Below are 23,041 nucleotides of genomic sequence, written 5' to 3' on the forward strand. Positions count from 1 at the left end.
GCTTATCCTATCTTTTTGAAGGTACTTCATTTCTTCAAGTTTTCAATACTCCAGGCATTTCTTTTTTTTTTCCCCTTTGTCTGTTCTGTTTCCTGTTGGAAGCTTTCCTCAAAGTCTGGTGATCCTTGTTTTTCTATTTATATGTAAGAATAAGGCACATAAAACCCAAATGGAAGCTATGTGTGTGGAGGCAAGGTATAGGAGTGGCAGGCCACCTGGTTTATTGGAAACTCTGTATATCAGTTTTTGTGCATCTTTCCTTTGGGGTAGTTCAGTTTCTTTAGTGATGGATCTTCCAGTTCCTTGCCTTGGGAATATAAATCTTGCTGCTGACATTCTAAAGCTAAGCTGTAGAAGGCGGGTTAGAGATCTTCATTTACTGAGTAGACTTTCACTTAACCTACTTTGTGGTAAGACCGTGGATGCCTGCACAAAGATATCCTGAGTCCAGAACCTTTGGTATACTTTCTAGAGACTATACTTGATGTCTTTTTCGGGACTAGGGGAGGAAGCTGTCTGGCTGTGCTAAGTACTTTGTATATAGTCTCCTTGTTTTCAGCCCTACCCCAGTTTCTTCTGCAGTTCTGCTGATGATCCTTTGTGGAGTTCTGTAGTGCAAATCACTTTGCTTCTCTTCTATATCTTCCACTGCAGCCTCTCTGGTATAATCTTTTCTTCCCATCTGCCCGTCTTCATTTATTAACACTAGTTTCATCAAAGACAGAGTTCAGTGTTTCTATTTGGGATTATTATTAAGATAAAGTGTGTTCCAGTTATCTATTGCTGAGTAATAACCCCCCCCCCCCCAGTATTTAGTGCTTTGAAACAAGCATAGTTTATATTGCTCACAGCTGTGCAATTTAGGCAAAATGGCTTGACTGTAAATCGGAGTATCTACCTCCAAGATGGTTTGCTTATATAACTGACAAGTTGATTCTGTCTGTTGGTTTGGAGTTCAGTTGGACTGTTGGTTTGGGACCTCAGGTTACCCTTCATGAGGCTTCTTGGGTTTCCTCATATCATGGCACCTGAGTTCTAACAAGTGTTCTGAAAGAACCTTGCTGGAAGATGCAAGGCTTCTTGTAACCTAACCTCAGAAATCCCAGTCACTTTGCCACACTGTGTTGGTGAAGTAGGTCACTAAAGCCAGCCCAGATTCAGAGAGGGGAATTAGACCCACCTCTCAGTGAGAGGAGTAAGTAAAGAATTTGTAGCCATCTTTAACCTATCACGGGGCAACGGTCTTATTTGGTCATCTTGAAATAGAACACTTACTATACAAACTAGAATTTCTCTAGGAGGGGGAATGGGATGGTAATTGATCTTGAAATCATATAATGTGAGAAACTGTTGGAAAGAATTTAGACATGTTTCCTTGAAAGGGAGAATTGATGAGCTTGTCAAATATTCAGTTGTTATACTCGTGAGTTATACTCATGCTGAGAAACTATAGAGGTAAACTTTGTCTTAGAATTAGCCAGTGAAAGTTTTCTGAGGCTCACATTGGCTCAATATTAAAAAAAAAATTCCTATAAATTTTAATTGTATACAAATGGAATTGCTATTTCAAAAAAGAATGAGTTCCTTATCTCCCTCTATGTGATACCTTTCATGGATCCATGCATAGCGACTCCCTGCGTTGAGTAGAACATTAGCTGGATGACTCATTTCATTCTTCACAATTTTTTTATTCTTGGATTATAAATAATACATTCTGTAAATTTGTTACCATCTAAAAGCTCAACTTCCAAAAATTCAGGTCTCCTAGAATTTGATGAAGAAGTAAATCACTCTTCATCTTATACGTGTAATTTGACCTCTCAAAGACTTTTACATCTTGAAGACTCTAAATCTTTATCTGCCATTAGGGTAATAATCTTTTTCCTTCATCCCTTATGGCCATGATTTTTTTTTTTTTTTTTTTTTTTTGGCTGCGTTGGGTCTTCGTTGCTGCGTGCGGGCTTTCTCTAGTTGCAGCGAGCAGGGGCTACTCTTCGTTGCAGTGCGTGGGCTTCTCATTGTGGTGGCTTCTCTTGCTGTGGAGCATGGGCTCTAGGCGCACAGGCTTCAGTAGTTGCAGCATGCGGCCTCAGTAGCTGTGACACGTGGGCCCTAGAGCATGTGGGCTTCAGTAGTTGTGGCATGTGGGCTCAGTAGTTGTGGCACACAGGCTTAGTTGCTCCATGGCATATGGGATCTTCCCGGACCAGGGATTGAACTTGTGTCCCCTGCATTGGCAGGCGGATTCTTAACCACTGTGCCACCAAGGAGGTCCCCACAATACTTCTGATGGTCATGAGGTTTGACTGTTTTCATCCTATAAAGCCAATAATTACCATCACTGTTTTAGGATAAACTTTATATTTCTTATTCCCTAATTTCATATTTGCTTATATTAAAATATCAAGTAAGCAAAACGTACACTTCTGTTTCATGTTCTTTAGTCAGAAATTATATACTCTTTATGAATATTTTATTTAAAATTTTTACCCCAAATTACAATTGTATGTACTGTCAATTATTTATATAAACTAAAAAACAATATAATAAAAGAGTAACTTATTCCTGACAATTTTGTCATCTTCCCTATTAATTTTCTAAGGTCAATAAAAATCTGTGTGTAAGGCACTTATATGAAGTGCCTTGGTACAAACACAATGAAGTAGAAGATATTTTGCCTGATTTGAATAGGAAAAACATTCAGGAACACACAGCTGGTGAATCTCAGAGCCAACACCCAACCCAGTTTTCTGACTTTGAGATTAGTGCTTTGCTTACTGTAAGCCAGCATAGCAACATTTTCATCCAGGTTAATGCAACAAAAAATGAAGAACTGATTTAAAAAATTTTTTTTCTTTCTGTTACATTTGAACTGATTTTTCTTTTCTTTCTTTATTGCCTTTCATGCTTTTTTTCACCAGTATCCATCAGTTTTGTGGCTTATTATAGATTTCAATATACGTAGGTTTATTTATCCCTACATACTTTTTCCCAGGTGTAGACAAGGGGTTATGAGGTTTTTAACTTTTGTTTATTTATTTTGCAGGTTGGGGAGGGGGCTGTTGCCAGTTTTCCACATTTTAAGTTAGCTGAGAGAGTACTAATGTTTTAATTCATTAGTCAAAGAGTTTTGCAAAATAAGTTTGTCAAATATAAGGTTTTTGTTTTTGTCTGTTCTTGCTTAACACTGTGTAGAATATTACTATATCCAAGTAAGATACCTCACCTACTTTTTTTTCGGTTTTTTTGTTTGTTTGTTTTTAATTTGGCTGAGTTGGGTCTTAGTTGCAGCACACAGGATCTTTCACTGCAGTGAGTGGGCTTCTCTCTAGTTGTGGCGTGTGGGCTCCATAGTTGTGGCAGACGGGCTCAGTTGCCCCATGGCATGTGGGATCTTAATTCCCCAACCAGGGATCAAACCTGCGTCCCCTGCACTGGAAGGCGGATTCTTAACCACTGGACCACCAGGGAAGTCCCTCCTCAGCTGTCCTGATACACTTTTGTGATGCATCCTTGTGTTTGTTTTTCATTTTCACTATGCAAATAAATTTACAAAAGTTTTGTCATTTTATGTCTAGATCAGTGATATTGCAAACTTTTTTTTTTTTTTTTTTTTTTTGCGGTACGCAGGCCTCTCACTGTTGTGGCCTCTCCCGTTGCGGAGCACAGGCTCCGGACGCGCAGGCTCAGCGGCCATGGCTCACGGGCCCAGCCGCTCCACGGCATGCGGGATCCTCCCGGACCGGGGCCCGAACCCGTGTCCCCTGCATCGGCAGGCGGACTCTCAACCACTGCGCCACCCGGGGGGCCCACATTTTTTGTTTTTAGTAACAAATTTGTCTTAGGCTCTTTGCTTCTGTTACTTTTTCCAGGTTTCCATATTTTCAAATTATGTTAGTGCTTATAAATTGAAACATTCCAGAAGTATTAAAGTAAAAAGTGAAAGCGCACACGCACCTACTCCCTAAAGTAGGATAATAACCACCATATTCTAGACTGTTTTCTGTGTATGGAACACTTTTTTTAAATAAAAGCTAAAATCATACCATATATATTAGTCTTAGATTCCTTTTTCACATATATATCATAGACATTTGATACTGATTTTTTGAATTGTGTTCTTATTACAAAGTGATTACGTACAGCTCATTGTAGAAAATTGGTATTTGTATACTTAAAAAAAAATCCCTTCATTCTTTTTCTCTGTAAATATTTTTGAGTGAATCATATTCTATTTATTGTTTTATGACTTGTTTTGAATATAAAAGCATACTGTGAACATTTTTCAGTCATCAAATATTTTCCACATCTTTGGTTTTTTTTAGTAATTTTGTGACTACAAAGTATGTTTATTGTATAAAATGTTGAAACCACAGAAAAAAACCCTTTCGTCTAATTGGTTCGTTTACCCATTTTTTTATATTTAGTGTATTTTTCATTTTCTTATTGATTGACATTTTTAAGGGGATTCCTTTTGTCATGTGCTGCCAGTAATTTTTCCATATTGTTCACTGTGTGTTTTACTATGTTTTGCTTTTTGGATAAAGAAGTTCACATTTTTGTCTTTATTCCAATATCTTAGATGTTTCCTTTTGGAGCCGTGCCTAAAATTATCTTCCTGAACCCTTATGATTATGTAGTAGATATTCTGCTGCATTTCCTTTTAGTATTTTTATGGTTTTATTCTTTTACCTTTAAATCTTTTATCTGTTAAAATATTTTTACCAATCATATAATGTAGGAATCTAAGTTTCTCTTTTTCAGGTCATTACCTATTTGTGTATTGTTCTAACACTATTTTTCCAGTGATTTTAACATGTTAGTTTTCTCTTAGGTTTTTTTTTTTTTTTTTTTTGCGGGACGCGGGCCTCTCACTGTCGTGGCCTCTCCCGTTGCGGAGCACAGGCTCCGGACGCGCAGGCTCAGCGGCCATGGCTCATGGGCCCAGCCTCTCCACGGCATGTGGGATCCTCCCGGACCGGGGCACAAACCCACGTCCCCTGCATCGGCAGGCGGACTCTCAACCACTGTGCCACCAGGGAAGCCCCTTTCTTAGGTTTTATTGTTATAAGTTGGATATTATATTTTTGTAAATAGTTATTAATGGTATATAAAAAGATACTAGGTTTTTATTTGGTAATCTATAAGTTTCCTGACATCTTTTTAGTTATAGCTTATTGATTGTGGTTGTGATTTTAAAGTTTTTATAGTAATCAGTTTCATAAAGATCCAAAAGTTTATGTGACGTTGGTGCTGGAATTTCCTCATAGATGCATGTATTTTGTAAAACCCCCAGTTTGACAAGAGCAATAAAAAAGTTGGATCAGCTGTAGCTAAAATAGCAAATTAAGTAAAATGAAATGGGGTGGGAAATGTGTTTTTTATTCTTGAAGGTAAAGGCCTTTGGTAGAATAAGTTTATCAGCAGGAAGAGTGAAAAAAACCTTGGCTCTCGTTGCTTTACCGTGTGCTCTCCAACTAGGTTAAAGGGTGTATATGCTTTTACTAGGAAACTGTTTCTAGGTAACAATTTTAAGGCTAAGTATTTACTTAAATTCCAGTTTTGACTGATGGTTGGATTTTGTTCTGTAGGTATTTGGGAGAGAAAATAAGATTATTAATGCATTTATTTGAATTATGATTCTTTATGGTACCTACTTTATCTTTGTGACTACAGTATTGAGATTGGGCAGTATTTTTCCACTAAGCTGACTTCCTTTTGCTCTTGGCTTTCTATCATGTTTTTACTAGATGTCTGTGGGAGGTAGACATGAATGAATGTAGCTTCCTATGACCTTGAACAATTCTAGCATCATTTATAAGAGTTACATCTAGAGAGCTGTTATGTGCTTTGTGGACTGTTTCATGCAAGGTTTAATTATTCCCCTTATGATCTTTTTCTTCTTTGTTCCTGATTTCTGTTAATGATATCACTGTCCTCATAATCACTTGGAGTCAAAATTTGAATCATCTGACTCCCTCCTCACTTCGCATATCCAGTCATTCTTCAGGCCTGTTGATTCTACCTCCACGGTATCTTCAAATTCATCCTCTCTTTTCCCTTCCCACTGCTGGTTCATGCCTTTATCACTTCTCCACTGAACATTTATAGTGACTTCCTGATAGGTCTCCTCTTTACTAGCCTTTTTTCCCCCAATCTGTTTCCACAGAAAGCAACAAAAAACAATTTTCTGAAAAATACCTCTGGTCATGGAACTTTGCTGCTCAAAAATCTTCCCAGTCCCTGGAAATTGTCTCTTGCTGTATCTTTCTTGTGTCACTTATCACTTTCTACCTTCTTTTAGAACTGTCTGTGGGCTTTTCTCATCTTACCCAGGAGTTTGTAAGCTCCTTGAGAGGAGGCCACAAAAATATTTGTATGGTCTTGCACATACTACTCATGCAGTAGATACTTTGAATGAACTAAGAAATATCAGTTAAGAGAGAAAATGTACCATTACATGAAACATGTTCACTTAATATTCAGTCTTTTTTATTAACATCACAAATAAGATTTTTTATTTGTCACCCTTACAAGTCTGAATTTTAAACAGTTTTTTGGACTGGTGGCTCATATCCATCAGCTTGTTCAAGTTTAGCACCTGTCTCATCCCCAGTAGCTTTTCCAGAACTACTGCCTTCATCATGAAACATGAGTTTTCCCATTTCAAACTTGGGGTTTACTTTTCTAACAGAGACATCATAGAGCAGATAAATAGGTTGGCAAGCCTTTTCCATGTCTTTTCCAATGCTGTCTAGAATCAGTTTTTTGACAATTTCTTTCAAGTCATCTTCTTCTGCTTTTGGCAGACCTGTTGGTGCTAACAATGAGGTTTTCTGAATCTGATTGTTGCATTTTTTAGTAAAAACAGCACTGGATAGACGAAGTTAATAATCATCAGTAGTCTTGACATCAACATGAGCTTCAGTCATGGGCTGCCATTTTTTGACCGTGGAACACATTTTGTCATAAGCAAGATCCATGCCACGGAGATTAGACAATTTTTGCCCTGAACATCCTCAGTAATTAGCTTGAATTTTCTAAATGCAACTTCATCATTCTGCAGATCAGCAAAGCTCACTTCAAAACATGACCCTTGGGCTTCCCTGGTGGCGCAGTGGTTGAGAGTCCGCCTGCCGATGCAGGGGACGCGGGTTCGTGCCCCAGTCCGGGAAGATCCCACATGCCGCGGAGCGGCTGGGCCCGTGAGCCCTGGCCGCTGAGCCTGCGCGTCCGGAGCCTGTGCTCCGCAACGGGAGAGGCCACAACAGTGAGAGGCCCGCGTACCTTAAAAAAAAAAAACAAAAAAAAAACATGACCCTTGAGGCCATCCAATGTGATTTTGGTTCCTTGAGTTTTTGTGACCAGTTTTTCCTGTGTTTTTATATTGAACATACCTGGTGCTTTCACATCATACCGATCTTTCTTAGAAAATGGATCAACCACTTTCCTCTAGGCTCCCTTTTTGCTGCCTTTTGTAAGGTGCTTATTCTTGCAGACTGCCGTGTTGCTGCTCAGCCAAAAGGGAATATTCAGTCTTACTCCACTGCAAAAGAAAATATAAAATACGGTGAACACAGAAATCATCTTACATAAAAAAGGTTGAACTGTTTTGCATCTTTGAGTTTAATAATCATCTGATTGTAAAGCACTACAGAATTTACAGAATCTTTCATTCAAAAATAAATCATCTGAGAGCAAGGGTTGAAGATAATATAGTAGACATCATTAAGTTAAATGACTTATAATTTTGAATTCACATTAAGTAAAATAGTGCTTGTAAAGTTCTATACTTTAGAAAAAAATAAAGGTTATTGTGGTGACTTGTTTATTCTATAAGCTATATAACCAAAGAAAAAGGTAAATTAAAGACATGAGGAATAAAAGAGTTTGAAAAAATAAAGTAACTTATTTGCTTGATGTACCCTAAAAGATTAGGGCAGCCACTCTTATTGAAGTAATGGGGAACGGTAGCATGGGTGGTTGTATTTTTGTGTTTAAAACTTACACAATAGCGTAGGAATGTTGTACATATTTACTTAGAAGAATATGGTTTGAATAAGTTTGCTTTCCTAAACGACATCTGTCCAAGTGACCTAGCTGGTTGGATTCTTTTTCATAAAATATTAGGTTGCTGACTGTGAAAGTTATTATCACTATAGAAAATTGAGAATTAAGTTAGAAATAAGAAATTTAAATTTCTTAGAACTTATCTTTTAAAATAATACAGTCTTTTCCTCCATATTTATAGTGGTTAGCTTTTCTTTCTATTGGGTATAATTCGTGAGTCTGTACACCACCTTAGATTAACTAGTTCCTCAAAGGCTGTTTTATAATTTCTGGATTTAATTTTATTTTAAGGGAACGTTTCTTAGCTTCTATTTAGGACAGCAGTATTTAAATTAATTAATACTTTCCACTTACACTTAGTCTGATTTATTGAAACTAAGTCCCCAAGTTAAGTTTAAATACTAATATCTTTTACTAGCTTGTATTAAATATATTTAAGGCTGAAAATACCTTTTTGGGGCGGTTTAATAGGATCCATTTCCTATTCAGAAATTTCAAGTTATTTACATTATTTTATTAGTGAAAACACATAAGTGATGAACCAAAAAGAGTTCATCAGTTGTAATATAGTTTTTTTTTAGAATACTGAGTAATATCTTTTTTTAATTGAAATATAGTTGATTTACAGTGTTTCAGGTGTACAGCAAAGTGATTCAGTTATATGTGTATATATATATTCTTTTTCAGATTCTGTTCCATTGTAGGTCATTACAAGATATTGAATATAGTGTAGTTCTCATTCTTATGGCTAGTGCATTTTCTTTGTATGCAGAATAGATTACCCAGTGAACATCCCCCGAAGTACAAGGTGATAAAGGGGTTTTTGGGGGGGGTTGGCATTCTTTTGATAATGATAGAATATATGTTTGATCATTTGAGTTTAGAGACAATGGGAAAGCATTTAATAATGATTATTTATACATTCGCTGAAGTGCTTTAACCTTCCTTTGATGCTATTTTTTGTTAAGCACATTTTCCTATGAACTGTTTGTAGTTGCACACACCATGTCAGTGCCTGCTGGTTGTTCCTCCTGTGAAGTATCCGTTCTTTTATATACAGAGATTTATGAAAGAGTTCATGGTGTGGATGATCAGAAACCCAACAGGACTCATTTTCATATAATTTAGTGCCAGTTGAACACTCTGGGTGCTGGTTGTTGCTGGGACCTGTTTTTGACTCTGTTGAACCTTTACTGGCTGTGGTTTGTCTGGCCATCACATGACTTCTCTGAAAATTCCCCCTCCCCTTCATTTCCAGTAAACTGTTTGAGTAGGAGTGAGTCAGAGTGAAACCAGCTTCCCTGTAACCACAGGGCTTGTTAAAGAATTTGTCAACGTGGACTCTAGAGGGTTTGCATTAAGCTTTGCAGTAACTGCTATGGTTTGTGTTGCGTCAGGAGTTCCACAGAAAAGCTTCCTGTTCTCAAGATCTCTTGCTTGTTTGCAAAGGGTTAAACTGATCAACTTTACCATAATGAACATTAGAGACACATGTTAAACACATTTATTTATCACTTAAAGGCTGTGTCAAAGCTACCAAGGCTTATTGTAGTTTCTCTTTTCAGAATCACCCAACCACACCCAACAACGTTAAGTTTTTGAAAAGGCAGGCCTGCTAGATCTTCTTTCAGAGCTGGCTCATAATTTTACCACAAAGTGCCATCGAGATTAAGCAATTTTAAGTGTCTCTTTTGAAGGATTCTGTTGCAAGATATTGCAACTACTAGCACAGTTAGCTTTTTGTACACAAAGGTCACTTACTTGCATTTGGTTCAACAAGAAAAGGTAGCACTTAAAATAGTTCTGTAGTTGTAGTTTCTAAGCACACTTAGCATGAATTATGACGGAATTCTTAATACCTCATTTTATTTGCTTTCTCAGGAAGATTTCACTTTATTTTGAATTCTTCTCTTGCCCCTCCACTCCCAGACTTTTAATCTTTCTTCATTTTCTGACTCTTCTCATTTTCTTTAACCCATTCTTATAGTAGTATTAACAGGAAAGAGAGTCGCAATTTGATTCAAACTGCCAAATAAATGGCCACTGGGAAACTTGTCTGCTCGTCGTGCACTCCTGAACCCGTTTATTTTTACACGTTCGTTTCTGTATTTAACCATGTCATCTTGGCCAGACTTTTATTTTAAAAATAAATTTAAAGATTACATTTAAACTTAACCTCCTAAAAATCATTTTTATTCTGCTTACCTTTTTTGTAACAAAATAAATTTAGGGAAAAGAACATGGTAGAAAATTTTGAGCTAATTATTCCTCACAGGAAAGAATACTGCAGAATAATGGAAGTTTAAAATTGTTTATATTCTAACAATGTTCACGAGCTCTCAGTGATCAAATTAAAATAGAAGAGAAACATTAGTTTTGATGAAGAAGCATTCTAATTTAAATTAGATGATTTAAAAATGAAACTAAGAGGTTAATACAGTCATTTACAAAGCGCAATAAGTAATAAATGTTTAAGATTTTTCTTGTTAGTTTGCTTTAGACATTGGAGAAAAATATAGTTTTGTTTTATGTCTGCTTCATTCTTCTCATTTGCACACCTGTTTACAGCTATGGGGTGGAGGGGATAAGCATTAGACAGGCATTAGGTTACCTTTGTTAAACTAATTTAAAGATTTTACTCAGGTTTGTGTTTCAAACACCTTTTGTAAAATGCCTTTAGAAAGGCGCCTTTCATTGAATCTTAGACCAACAGACTGTATGTATGCTATGCTTTTGCTCGAGTTTGCAAATCAGTAACACACTAAATACACATCCACCCTCTGTTGTAACTGCTGAATGCTCCTAGGGATCCTGGCCTGAGATCAGAGTTAGTGCAAGACATTGACAGCAGAGTAACTATTATGCTCATTTCCTATTACAAAAGGTGTTTTTGTTTCTAATTCGTCAAGGTTCTTGGTTTGTCGTAACAGATAGGCAGTTCTTTCTTGCTGAGTATTTAAGAAAATTTCTCTTGGTAGAGTGTTCTTCCCATTTTCCTGTCTTGGGCCTCACCATGTAACAAACATGACTATCGTGCTTTTAAACTAAAGGGCTATGTAGAAACACCAGGAAGTAGGCATGGTAATTAATACAGTGCTCCCCTCAAAAGTAGGCATGTACTCTAGACTTCCTTGTGCACTTTCCCTGATAAGGGTCTGCATCCATTAATTTATCAAAACTTGTAAAAATTTATTTTTACTACTTCTTGAGGTAAAGACTTCAGTAAGTTCATAGGCTGTTATTTAAAGCCATGCTTCCATTTGTTTGTTTTAAATTTGCCTCTTTCACGTTATAAAGGGCGCTACCCTCATTCTAGTATTGTAAGATATTTTTTAAACACTTTTCCTTTCCTCTTTACATAACTTTATAGATTTTAATCAGTTACCTTTTCAGCCTTTCTAAAAAAATAATCATTTACTTTTTATATCTAATAACCCCAAACTCTTTGATCATTTTAATTCGTGCTCCCCCCATGGATCTTTATCTAATCCTTTTACATTTTTTCTGACATGAAGTTGTCAGAACTGCATATGATTTTTCAGGGACAACTACACTACTGTACTTGTGTTTTTTCAGATTTCTACAACCACAGTCCTCTTTGGCAATGCATTTTGCTGATGTTTTTAATAAATTGTTTACTTCATGTTTACTTCAATAAACTGTTTACTTGGGAGACCACTCCCAGTTCCCTTTCCTTTGTTCATAACTGGAAACTTTTATAACCCATCACTTTATCTATCTATCTATCTATATAGATATCTATATCTATATATATATATATTTTTTTTAGCCACGTTGCGTGGCTTGCAGGATCTTAGCTCCCTGACCAGGAATCGAACCCAGGTTCTCAGCAGTGAAAGCAGTGTCCTAATCACTGGACTGCCAGGGAATTCCCCATCATTTTACATTTAAATAATTTTTCCCTAAATGTGTTATCTTACTGTTATCCACTTTGAAACTTACCTTCCACGTTTCCTTTTTCTCTCTCAAGTTTACATGATCTTTAAATATATTGCCATGATTTTGGCACTTTATAATTTTAATTTCATCTGTAGGTTTAGAACTTAAACTCTGTTCCTTTTTTCAGGACCATTTATAAACTTGTTAAGTGGGATGAATGGGTCTATCTTAGGAAAGAATCCCACTATTTACATTTCTCATCATAGAGATGATCCCATTTATCTTTATCCTTTGTTTTCGGTCTCTTAAGTTTCCTGTCCCTGACAATTTTGTAAATTCTGTACTGACCTAGTTTTCATAGCTTTGCATGTCTGAGTTCATCTCAACCATTTTTACTTTTTTCCCCCTTTTTTTCGTTCACAGTATTATTGTTTTTACGTACACAGTAGATTGTCATATGCTTTTTGTTTAAATTCCAGTTTTAATCTGGAAATAAAAGTTATTCATTAATTACTTACAACCAAAATACAATCAATTATAAATGCTAAAAATGAAGGGTGATTTTTTTCCCCCCTAGCATCAACTAAGATTTGGTAAATACCCTTTCTGGTGAGACATGAGAAGATCACATGAGGAGATATTGGCTTCAGACAGGAAAAAAGAGAGAAGAAAAGAAAAATGCATTACTTGTGTAATGTGTCATTTCTAATAAATCTTGCATACTCAGACATTTTCCCTGAGTGTCTAGAGCGCTGTTGTTCTTCTTGGGCTACAGTGTTCGTTGTTATTTCAAGTAGAGGCCAGGCAGGCACTGATAGGAGTGGATGCCGGTCTGCCTGCCTTCCTAAGAATTACCATATGGTTTCTTTTCAACAGAAAGCTAAGCAGGGATAGAGGGAGGAAAAGGAAGCAGCAGATACTGGCTGGTTTTACTGCTGGTAGCTTGGACTGTGAAAAGGAGGAAAAAAACTCTGTGTAGTTATCTGGAACTTCCAAAAATACTGCTCTACTTTTTATCTGAAAATGTTAGCAAATGCTGATGGTCAGACCCTGAGAAAGTCTCCTGAAACCTTATTTCTTCCATCTCTTCTTTGCTTCTAGACTACCCAAGAGATATTTTATGTCTAATAGATGATTTGTGAGTTTTACGGTTAGTAATCATGGTGAGGTGACCATTACAGATGTAAATAACTAAAGAATTTCCTCTTATTTCCTGGAGACAAGAATATGTTGATTAAGAACTAGCATTCATGTGTAGTAATCTCATCCATCCTTACCCTCTTGTCATGGAGTATTTGGTAAACTACTTGGTTGCACTGCAAGGCAGATTTGATAAATTTTCAATTCTTAATGCATTTCCTTCCTTTCCTCCTTCCTGCTTTATAGCCCTCTTCCTTCCTTGATATTAACATGTTGCTCTTCTCTTTTTGAAATTAGAAACAAAACAAAACAAAAGCCTGTTATCCCCTCAACTTGTGATGTTGCCCTAGAACTGAGCTCACATAGTGTCTAAAAATTCTGACAAGGTATTTTATTTCATTGGTTCTCAGGGTTTCTTTCTTGATAGTAATGTCAAGTAATACCAGTCTAAACAATTTTGTCCCATAATCAGTTTTGTCTCTTAATTATCATGGTGATAGATATTATTATCATCATTTTGCAGAAAAGATGAAGAAACTGTGGCTCAGGGAAGTTTGAAAACAACAAAGTTGGTGCTCTATCGTTTGATGTTGCAGTAAATCTGTAGAACTGGTGTTCTTATATTGTTTCTCTTTTTCATGCTTTCCTTTTCATTTTTTCAGTTTCCGTTTCAAACTCAGTAGGTTTCCTGAGTCATCTCTTTCCCCATCTCTACCAATTGCAACCCACCCACCATCCCCATATACACACTAGATTATTTATTTATCTCTCAAGAGAAAAAACTTGCTGGAACAGTCTTCCTCTACATTCTTAGCCTGGCTTATTCCCTCACCTCCTTTAGGTTTTTAATCAAATGTTACCTTTTCTGTCAGGCCTTCTCCAACCATCGTATTTAAAATTACAACTTGCGTGCCACTCCATTTTGTAGTTTTTGTCTCCTCCCATTAAACTGTAAGCTCCATGAGGATCCAGATTATCAGTTTGATTCAGTGTTGTATCCGTTGCTCCTGTAATAGCATTTGGCATTGTAGTAAACACTTGCTAAACGTTTATAGAATTAATGGTCAAACCACAATGTCCTCATCTTTATATTCTTTATTACCATGCATGCATATACCATATATATATGGTAGTTACCAGCTTTTTGGGGTTGAATTTAATTGCTTTTAAATAAGAATTTTGGTTCTAATTTTGTCTTCTAAAATTCTGTATGGGTAAAAACTGTATGTAGTTTTCCCAAAACTCAGCACTTAAAGCTTTTCTTTTCCTCCTCTTTTCATGGTTGAATTTATTCAGTCTTCATATGTTTGAGTTATCAAAGCTACTAATTACCACAGACAGACTCATTAGAACCATCTGTAGGAAAGTAAAAAGGTTTAGATTTTTTTTCAATTGAGATTTATTATCAACTGGCAACATGGAAACAATATGAAGAGTAATTTATGTTACAACCACTTTTGAAAAGTGTTTGGCACTGTCTACATAAACATACCCTACGATCTAGCAGTTCCATTTTGTAGATTTATACCTAGAAGAAAGATGCTCCAGAAGACTTGACAAGAGTAGTCATAGCAGCATTATTTGTAATAACCCCAAACTAGAAACAACCCTAATGTCCACCAACAGTAGAATAAATAAATTGTGGTATATTCATACAAAGGCAGCAAATTGATTATTGCCACGTGCAACAGCAGGAGTGAATCACATGGACATAATGTTGACCTACAGAAGCCAGAAATAAAAGAGGACCTACTGTATAATTCCATTTATATAAAGTTCAAAAATAGGCAAGCTACATTTATAGTAATAGAAGTCAATGATAGTGGTTATTTTGGGAGAAGAAGTAATTACTAGTAGTGCCACCAGTGGGGTTTCTGGAGTTCTGGTAATGTTCTGTATCTGGATCTCGGTGGTAGTTACATGGGTGTGTTCATTGTAAAATTTCACCAAGATGTATATTTTAGATTTATGTACATTACTGTGTATCTGCTGTACAGCTAAAAAAAAAAAATAGTTTTACCACCCTCCCACCAAAGTAGATTTGGTAATAAATATACGAGTACATGTAGAAATTCATTTAATTATATAGCTGATATAGCTGATATCTTTCTATTTTAGGCACAACTCTCTGAAATGTGTGTCACTCATGGACCTTTATTTTTTACTATACCCCATGTTACAGACTACATTGATTGTACTTAGGGCCTATGCGTGTGTAACTGAAATAATGTTTTGTGAAACAGTATTTACTTGTATCACATGTACTGATCTCACATTTTTATTCTGTTCATTAAAAAGATGCTATTTGTGACCAACTAAATTTTCACAATATGCAGTCTAATAAAACCATACTAAATAATAGAAATGTATAAATATGAACAGGAGCAAAATCTGAATTTTGTACATGCTGTACATTACATCCCCAGAACTTATTTATCTTTTAACTGGAAGTTTGTATCTTTTGACCACCTATGCCCGTATCACCCATCCTCCCTCCATCTGCCTCTGGCAGTCACCAACCTGGTTTTCTGTATGTATGATCTCAGGGTTTTTTTTTTAGATTGCACATATAAAGTGAGATCATATAGTATTTGTCTTTCTCTGACTTATTTGACTTAACATAATGCCGTCGAAATCTATCCATGTTGTTGCAGATGGCAAGATTTCCTTCTTTTTTATGACTGAATAATATTACAATGTGTGTCTTTCTATCTTTATGTATATATCCCACATTTTCTTTATTCATCATCAATAGACACTTAGGTTCTTTCCATGTCTTGGCTATTGTAAGTAATAATATTTCAATAAACCTGGGCGGGGGGTGTTGCAGATATTTTTTCAAGATAGTGATTTCATTTCTTTTGGACCAAAACCCAGAAGTGAAATTGTTGGGTCATATGGTAGTTCTAATTTTAATTTTTCGAGTACCCTTCATACTGGCTGTACCCATTCCCACCAACAGTGCACGTCTTTTTCTCCTCAGCTTTGCCAACATTTGTTATCTCTCTTTTTATTTTATTTTATTTTATTTATTTATTTATTTATTTTTTTTTTTTTGCGGTACGCGGGCCTCTCACTGCTGTGGCCTCTCCCGTTGCAGAGCACAGGCTCCAGACGCGCAGGCTCAGCGGCCATGGCTCACGGGCCCAGCCGCTCCGCGGCATGTGGGGTCCTCCCGGACCGGGGCACGAACCCGTGTCCCCTGCATCGGCAGGCGGACTCTCAACCACTGCGCCACCAGGGAAGCCCTTTTTTTAGTTTTTAATGTTTATTTATTTTTGGCTGCGTCACATCTTAATTGCGGCACACAAGATCTTTCATTGCGGTGCACGGGCTCTTCGTTGCGGTGTGTGGGCTTTTCTCTAGTTGCGGCATGCAGGCTCCACAGTGCATGGCTTTGTAGTTGCCGCACGCGGACTTAGTTGCCCCGCGGCATGTGGGATATTAGTTCCCTGACCAGGGATTGAACCCGCGTCCCCTGCATTGAAAGGTGGAATCTTAACCACTGGACCACCAGGGAACTCCGAACACTTGTTATCGCTTGTCTGTTCTATGATAGCCATTCTAATAGTTGTGAGGTGATATCTCATTATGGTTTTGATTTCCCTGATGATTAGTGTTGTTGAGCACCTTTTCATGTACCTGTTTGCCATATGTGCATCTTTTTGGAAAAATATCTGTTCATATCCTCTACCTATTTTTTAATCAGATTTTCTTCTATTGAATTGTGTGAGTTCCCTATTTATTTTGGATATTAACCCCTTGTTAGATACATGGTTTGCAAAAATTTTCTTCCAGTTGTTATGTTGCGTTTTCATGTTGTTGATGGTTTCCTTTGCTGTACAAAGCTTTTTAATTTGATGTAATCCTACTTGTTTATTTTTGGTTTTGTTGCCTTTGCTTTGGTGTCATATCCAAAAATCGTTGCTAAGACCAAAGTCAAGGGGCTTACCCCCTATGTTTTCTTCTAGGAGTTTTATGGTTTCAGATCATATGTTCTAGTGTTTAATCCATCTTGAATTGATTTTTGTGTGTGGCGTAAGATAGGGGTCCAGTTTGATTCTTTTGCATGTGGCTATCTAATTTTTTTCATCACTGTTTATTGAAGAGACTATTCTTTCCCCATTGTATATATATATATATATATATATATATTTTTTTTTTTTTTTGGCGGTACACGGGCCTCTCACTGCTGTGGCCTCTCCCATTGCAGAGCACAGGCTCCGGACATGCAGGCCCAGCAGCCTAGCCGCTCCACGGCATGTGGGATCCTCCCGGACCGGGGCACAAACCCATGTCCCCTGCATTGGCAGGCGGACTCTCAACCACTGGGCCACCAGGGAAGCCCCACCCCATTGTATATTCTTGGCTCCTTTGTCATAAATTAATATTTCATATATGTGAGGGTTTATTTCTGGGCTCTCTATTCTTTTCCATTGATCTGTGTGTCAGTTTTTAAGCCAGTATCATACAGTTTTGATTACTGTAGCTTTATAATACAGTTTGGAATCAGAAAGCATGATGGCCCCAGCTTTGTTCATCTTTACTAAGAGTGCTTTGGCTATTCTGGGTCTTCTGTCATTCCATACAGATTTGGGGATTGTTTGTTCTATTTCTGTGACAAATGCCATTGGAATTTTGTTTGAGATTGCATTGAATCTGTAGATTGTTTTGAGTAGTATGGACACTCTAACAATATTCTTCCAACCCATGAGCATATAATGTCTTTCCATTTATTTGTGTCTTCTTCAATTTCTTTCCTCAGTGTCTTATAGCTTTCAGTGTGCAGGTTTTTTATCTCCTTGGTTAAATGTATTCCCAGGTATTTTATTCTTTTTTGGTGCAATTGTAAATGCAAATGTTTTCTTAATTTCTCTTTCTGATAGTTCATTATTAGTGTATAGAAACACAATAGATTTTTTTTTGGCTGCATTGGGTCTTTTTTTGCAGCACATGGGCTTTCTCTCTAGTTGTGGCGAGCAGGGGCTACTCTTTGTTGTGGTGTGCGGGCTTTTCATTGTGGTGGCTTCTCTTTGTTGCAGAGCATGGGCTCTAGGCATGTGGGTTTCCATAGCTGTGGCACGCGGGCTCTAGAGCACAGGCTCAGTAGTTGTGGCGCACAGGCTTAGTTGCTCTGCAGCATGTGGGATCTTTCCGGAGCAGGGCTCAAACCCATGTCCCCTGTATTGGCAGGCGGATTCTTAACCACTGCGCCACCAGGGAAGTCCCCACAATAGATTTTTGTATATTGATTTTTTATTCTCCAACTTGACTGAATTAGTTGATTAGTTCTAATAGTTTTCTGGTGGAGTTTTTAGGATTTTCTGTATATAACATCAGGTCATCTGCCAACAGAGAGGGTTTTACTTTTTCATTTCCCATTTGAATAAAAATGATAAGAGAGTAAGCATCCTGTCTTCTTCTTAATCTTAGAGGAAAAGCTTTCAGTTTTTCACAAGACTATGATATTAGCTGTGGGCTTGTCATATATGGCCTAATTCCCTCTGGACCCACTTTGTTGAGAATTTGTATGATGATTTTTCCTTTTATTTTTGAGGATTTTTGCATCTGTGTTCATCAGGGATATTGGCCAATAATTTTCTTTACTTGTAGTGTCCTTGTCTGGTTTTGGTTTTGGGGTAATGCTGGCCTCTTAAAATGAATTTGCAAGTGATCCCTCCTCTTCAGTTTTTTGGAAGAGTTTGAGAAGAGTGGTGTTAGTTCTTTAAATATATGGTGGAATTCAGTAGTGAAACCATGTGTTCCTGGACTTTGTTGGGAGATTTTTGATTACTAATTCAATCTCCTTACTAGTAATTAGTCTGTTCAGATTTCTTATTTCTTCATGATTCAGTGTTGGTAGGTTGTAGGTTTCTAGAAATGTATACATTTCTCTAGGTTGTTCAATTTTTCAGCATGTCATTGTTCATAATAGACTCTTATGAATCTTTGTAGTTATATGGTGTCAGTTGTCATATCTCCTCTTTCATTTTTTACTTTATTTATTTAAGCCCCCTTTTTTCTTGGTAAGTCTAGCTAAAGTTTTGTCTAATTTATCTTCTCCAAAAATCATCTTAGTTTCATTGACTTCTTCTATTGTTTTTCTAGTCTATTTCATTTATTTCCACTATGATCTTTGTTATTTCCTTCCTTCCACTAACTTTGGGCTTAGTTTGTGCTTTGTGTTCTAGTTCCTTGAGGTATAAAGTTAGGTTGTTTGAGATCTTGTTCTTAATGTATGCATTTATCACTATGAATATCCCTCTTAGAACTGCTTTTGCTGCATCCCTTAAGCTTTCCTATTTTGTGTTTCCAATTTCATTTGTCTCAAGATATTTTTTTAATTTCACTTTTGAGTTCCTTGACCCATTGGTCGTTCAATAGCATGTTGTTAAATCTTCACACATTTGTGAATTTTCCAATTTTCTTCTTGAAATTGATTTTTAGTTTTATACCACTGTGGCCAGAAGAGATACTTGATATGATTTCAGTCTTCTTAAATTTATTAATACTTGTCTTATGTTCTAATAAATGATCTATCCTGGATAATGTTCCATGTGTGCTAAAGAAGAATGTATATTCTGATGCTTTTGGGTGGCATGTTCTGTAAATGTCTGTTAAGTCCCACTAGTCTTATGTGTCATTTAAGTCCAATGTTTCCTTATTGATTTTCAGTCTGGTTGATCTATCCATTGGTAAAAGTGGAGTATTGTATTGAAGTCTCCTACTGTTATTGTATTGCTGTCTATTTCTCCTTTTAGATATGTTAATATTACTTTCTTAAAAAAAATATTACTTTCTTATTTTGGTATCTCTTAGTCCACTATAATCTTGTGGGTCTCATGGACACAAGTCCTGTTGACTTTCAAATCTAGATGTTTGGGGGGCCTGTCTATCAGGTGGAAGTCTTAAAAGTTGGGTCATCAGGTGTGGGTTTGTGGGGAGCCAAGCGTTTTGCTCTACAGGAAGAAGATGGGAGTTGTGAGTTCAGAGTGTTCATGGGAGAAGGTGAGTTCAAGAGCTTCTTCCTCTGTTGGCATCCTGAATGAGAACTGTCTAATCTCTTATTAAAAGTTCTAAATCTGTAAATTATTTCTAGAATAAAATTGCTTTCCTGAAATGTGTTTATATGATGTATTCTATTTGCTCTATTATAGAATTCTACCCTAATTTCCAATTTAAATAGGAATTCCAGGGATCATCTCTGATTTAATAATGTAAAAGCTATAAATTGGATATTGAAACTTTCATTTTCAAAAGTAGTTGCACCACTCTGTTCTGATCACTTTTTTTGGTAAATGTATGTGTATTTTGTAATCCAGCATCCTGTAGGTACTGAATTAAAAATTTATAATTAGTTTCTATTGTCACAATCACTTTACTTCGTCAAATTAATATCCCTACTTTATCTTGTAATTCTAGAGTTTGTTTCTTAGCAATCTTCATCTTACAAGTTTGTGTGAGTCCATTATAATTCAAAAAAAGAACAGGGACTTCCCTGGCAGTCCAGTAGTTAAGACTTCGCCTTCCAATGCAGGGGGTGCAGGTTTGATCCCTGATTGGGAAGCTAAGATCCCACGTGGCTCATGGCCAAAAAAGCCAAAAACAGAGAACAGCAGCAATGTTGCAACAAATTCAACAAAGACTTCCAAAAAAATGGTCAACATCAAAAAAACCTTAAAAAAAAAAAAAAAAAGAATAGATGATATGTGACTCTTTTGAAATTATACTACATTTAAAGGAGACCTCAAATATGCAATATTAAAAACATCAGTTACATTAATGATATTGTTGAGGATGTCAACACTAAAGTAAACTATTTTGTTCACTTTGAATTTAATAAATTAATGCTCTATATCTTTCTGTGAAAATAGCTCATAAAGAGTCCTGATAACAGGTAGGAAATTGCAGTTAGGAAACATTTTATTCTGTTTTGTTTTGTTTTGTTTGCGGTACGCGGGCCTCTCACTGTTGTGGCTTCTCCTGTTGCGGAGCACAGGCTCTGGACGTGCAGGCTCAGCGGCCATTGCTCACAGGCCCAGCCGCTCCGCGGCATGTGGGATCTTCCCAGACCGGGGCATGAACCCGTGTCCCCTGCATCGGCAGGCAAACTCTCAACCACTGTGCCACCAGGGAAGCCCTTTATTCTGTTTTTAAGAGGAGAAAGATTTAAAAATTATGAGTTATGTTTCATTGTAGTTTCTGTGAAGATAATAATTAATCGTACCCATTAACTGTGTTCTTTACCATGTGTAAAATATTAGTCATTGTAGAAAATACTTAATTACATGGTTATTAGGATCTTAACAAGTTAATATTTCAAACTGATTGTCCATGATGCTGAAACAGCTTACAACATTAAGTCATCATTACTATTTAGCTCCATTTCTGGTTAATAGAGAATAATATGACACAACATATTTGACTGGGACACAGGAATTAACAAGTCATTTTTAGATGCCAAAAGAACTTCACAAATACAGTAGATATTAACACAAATTCCTCTTATACACAAGAAATTATTGAAACAGTTGCTCTGTGGTTTTTAGTATTGACCCTGCAGCCACTTCAGTGTCAAACCCAAGAAGAGCAATAGCTCAGCAGAAGTTTTAACATAGGGAATTCCCTGGTGGTCCATTGGTTAGGATTCCAGGCTTTCAGTGCCAGGGGCCCAGGTTCAATCCCTAGTCGGGGAACTAAGATACCGCAAGCCACACGGCACAGCCAAAAATATAAAAATAAGATAAAATCCTTTAAAATATATATATATTTTAAAGAAAAGAAGTTTTAACATATAACATGTTAAGAAGGCAGTTAATTTATAAAACTGCTGACCAGTTACCTCACACTGATGGTGATAGTTCAGCTCAAACTAACATAAGGTATTAACCGAATACATACTTACCTCCAGTAATAATGCATTCATTTTACATGTTTAGGGATTATCTGTTGCTTTGAAAGAAATCTTGGAATTTAATGTGATCCCTTATCATGAAAATAAAAAGATTTTCTGTTACCATTTGAAGATAAACATTATTTTATATATTTAGATCTAAGTTGACTTCTTCAGTTCAAAAATTAGTATTTTGCAAGCTAATTATTATAATTAGCTGTACAGTTTCTCTTTTCTTAATCTTAAATATATTTCTTAGGAAGACGAAATGTGAAACAAAAGTAGTGCAGGAATATTCATACTTGAAGGCATTGTCTGTTTTTCTTTATTAATCCTTGAAATCTCAGTAGTAAGGACTTATTGTAACTTTTCTTCATCTGCCTTCTGTAGTCATTGGAGAAATGTTCCTGGTGTCTCTCATTCTTACTTTCAGAAGCACGATTGGTTACGTACATAATCACTATCAGTAGGAGTGGTAAAGATAATTTTATTTACTTGTATTTTGTTTATTTACTTTTAAAAAGTAGAAAATGATATATGATTACTAGTTGTAAATGCATGCTGCTTATTTAGATAGAGCTAGAGGATGAAACCCCTCTCAGGCACTTAAAATTGTGAAATACTTGAGCGTTGTGAAATGTGAATCCAGCGAAATGAAACTATTAAAAGGAATTTGGTTTTAGTTGTACAGATTTTTTTTTAATGAAGAATGACAATTGAGGAAGTAAGTAATCAGATTGAACTTACTACACAGTTCCCACAAACGCAAAAAAATAAAACGATTAAAATGAAATATTAATTTGATATTTAACTTGAATTTTGAATCTCACATATTAATTTGTTAAACTTTTCCTTTAAATTATTGTTGTTTATTATTATTGGCGCACAGTTTTTCTTGGCTAGTTTATTTTATCTGATGGCCTAAAAAGAATAGCAAATTTTGTTTGAAATTGTTCTTTTTAAACTTTAGTAAAAGAAGGGTTTTTTTCCTGTTTTTGTGTGCGTGTGTGTGTGTGTGTGTGAGAGAGAGAGAGAGAG

General features: G+C 36.3%; 1 protein-coding gene and 1 pseudogene across 8 annotated transcripts in view; one reads left to right on the top strand and one right to left on the bottom strand.

The window, feature by feature from the left end:
• VMP1 (vacuole membrane protein 1) overlaps positions 1-23,041 on the top strand; it is a 130,103-nt gene that overhangs the window by 74,090 nt on the left and 32,972 nt on the right. The window lies entirely within an intron of this gene.
• Positions 6,534-14,136, bottom strand: LOC109551715 (40S ribosomal protein S3a-like; annotated as a pseudogene).

The sequence above is a fragment of the Tursiops truncatus genome, chromosome 20 (genome assembly GCF_011762595.2).
Source record: "Tursiops truncatus isolate mTurTru1 chromosome 20, mTurTru1.mat.Y, whole genome shotgun sequence".
Taxonomy (NCBI): domain Eukaryota; kingdom Metazoa; phylum Chordata; class Mammalia; order Artiodactyla; family Delphinidae; genus Tursiops; species Tursiops truncatus.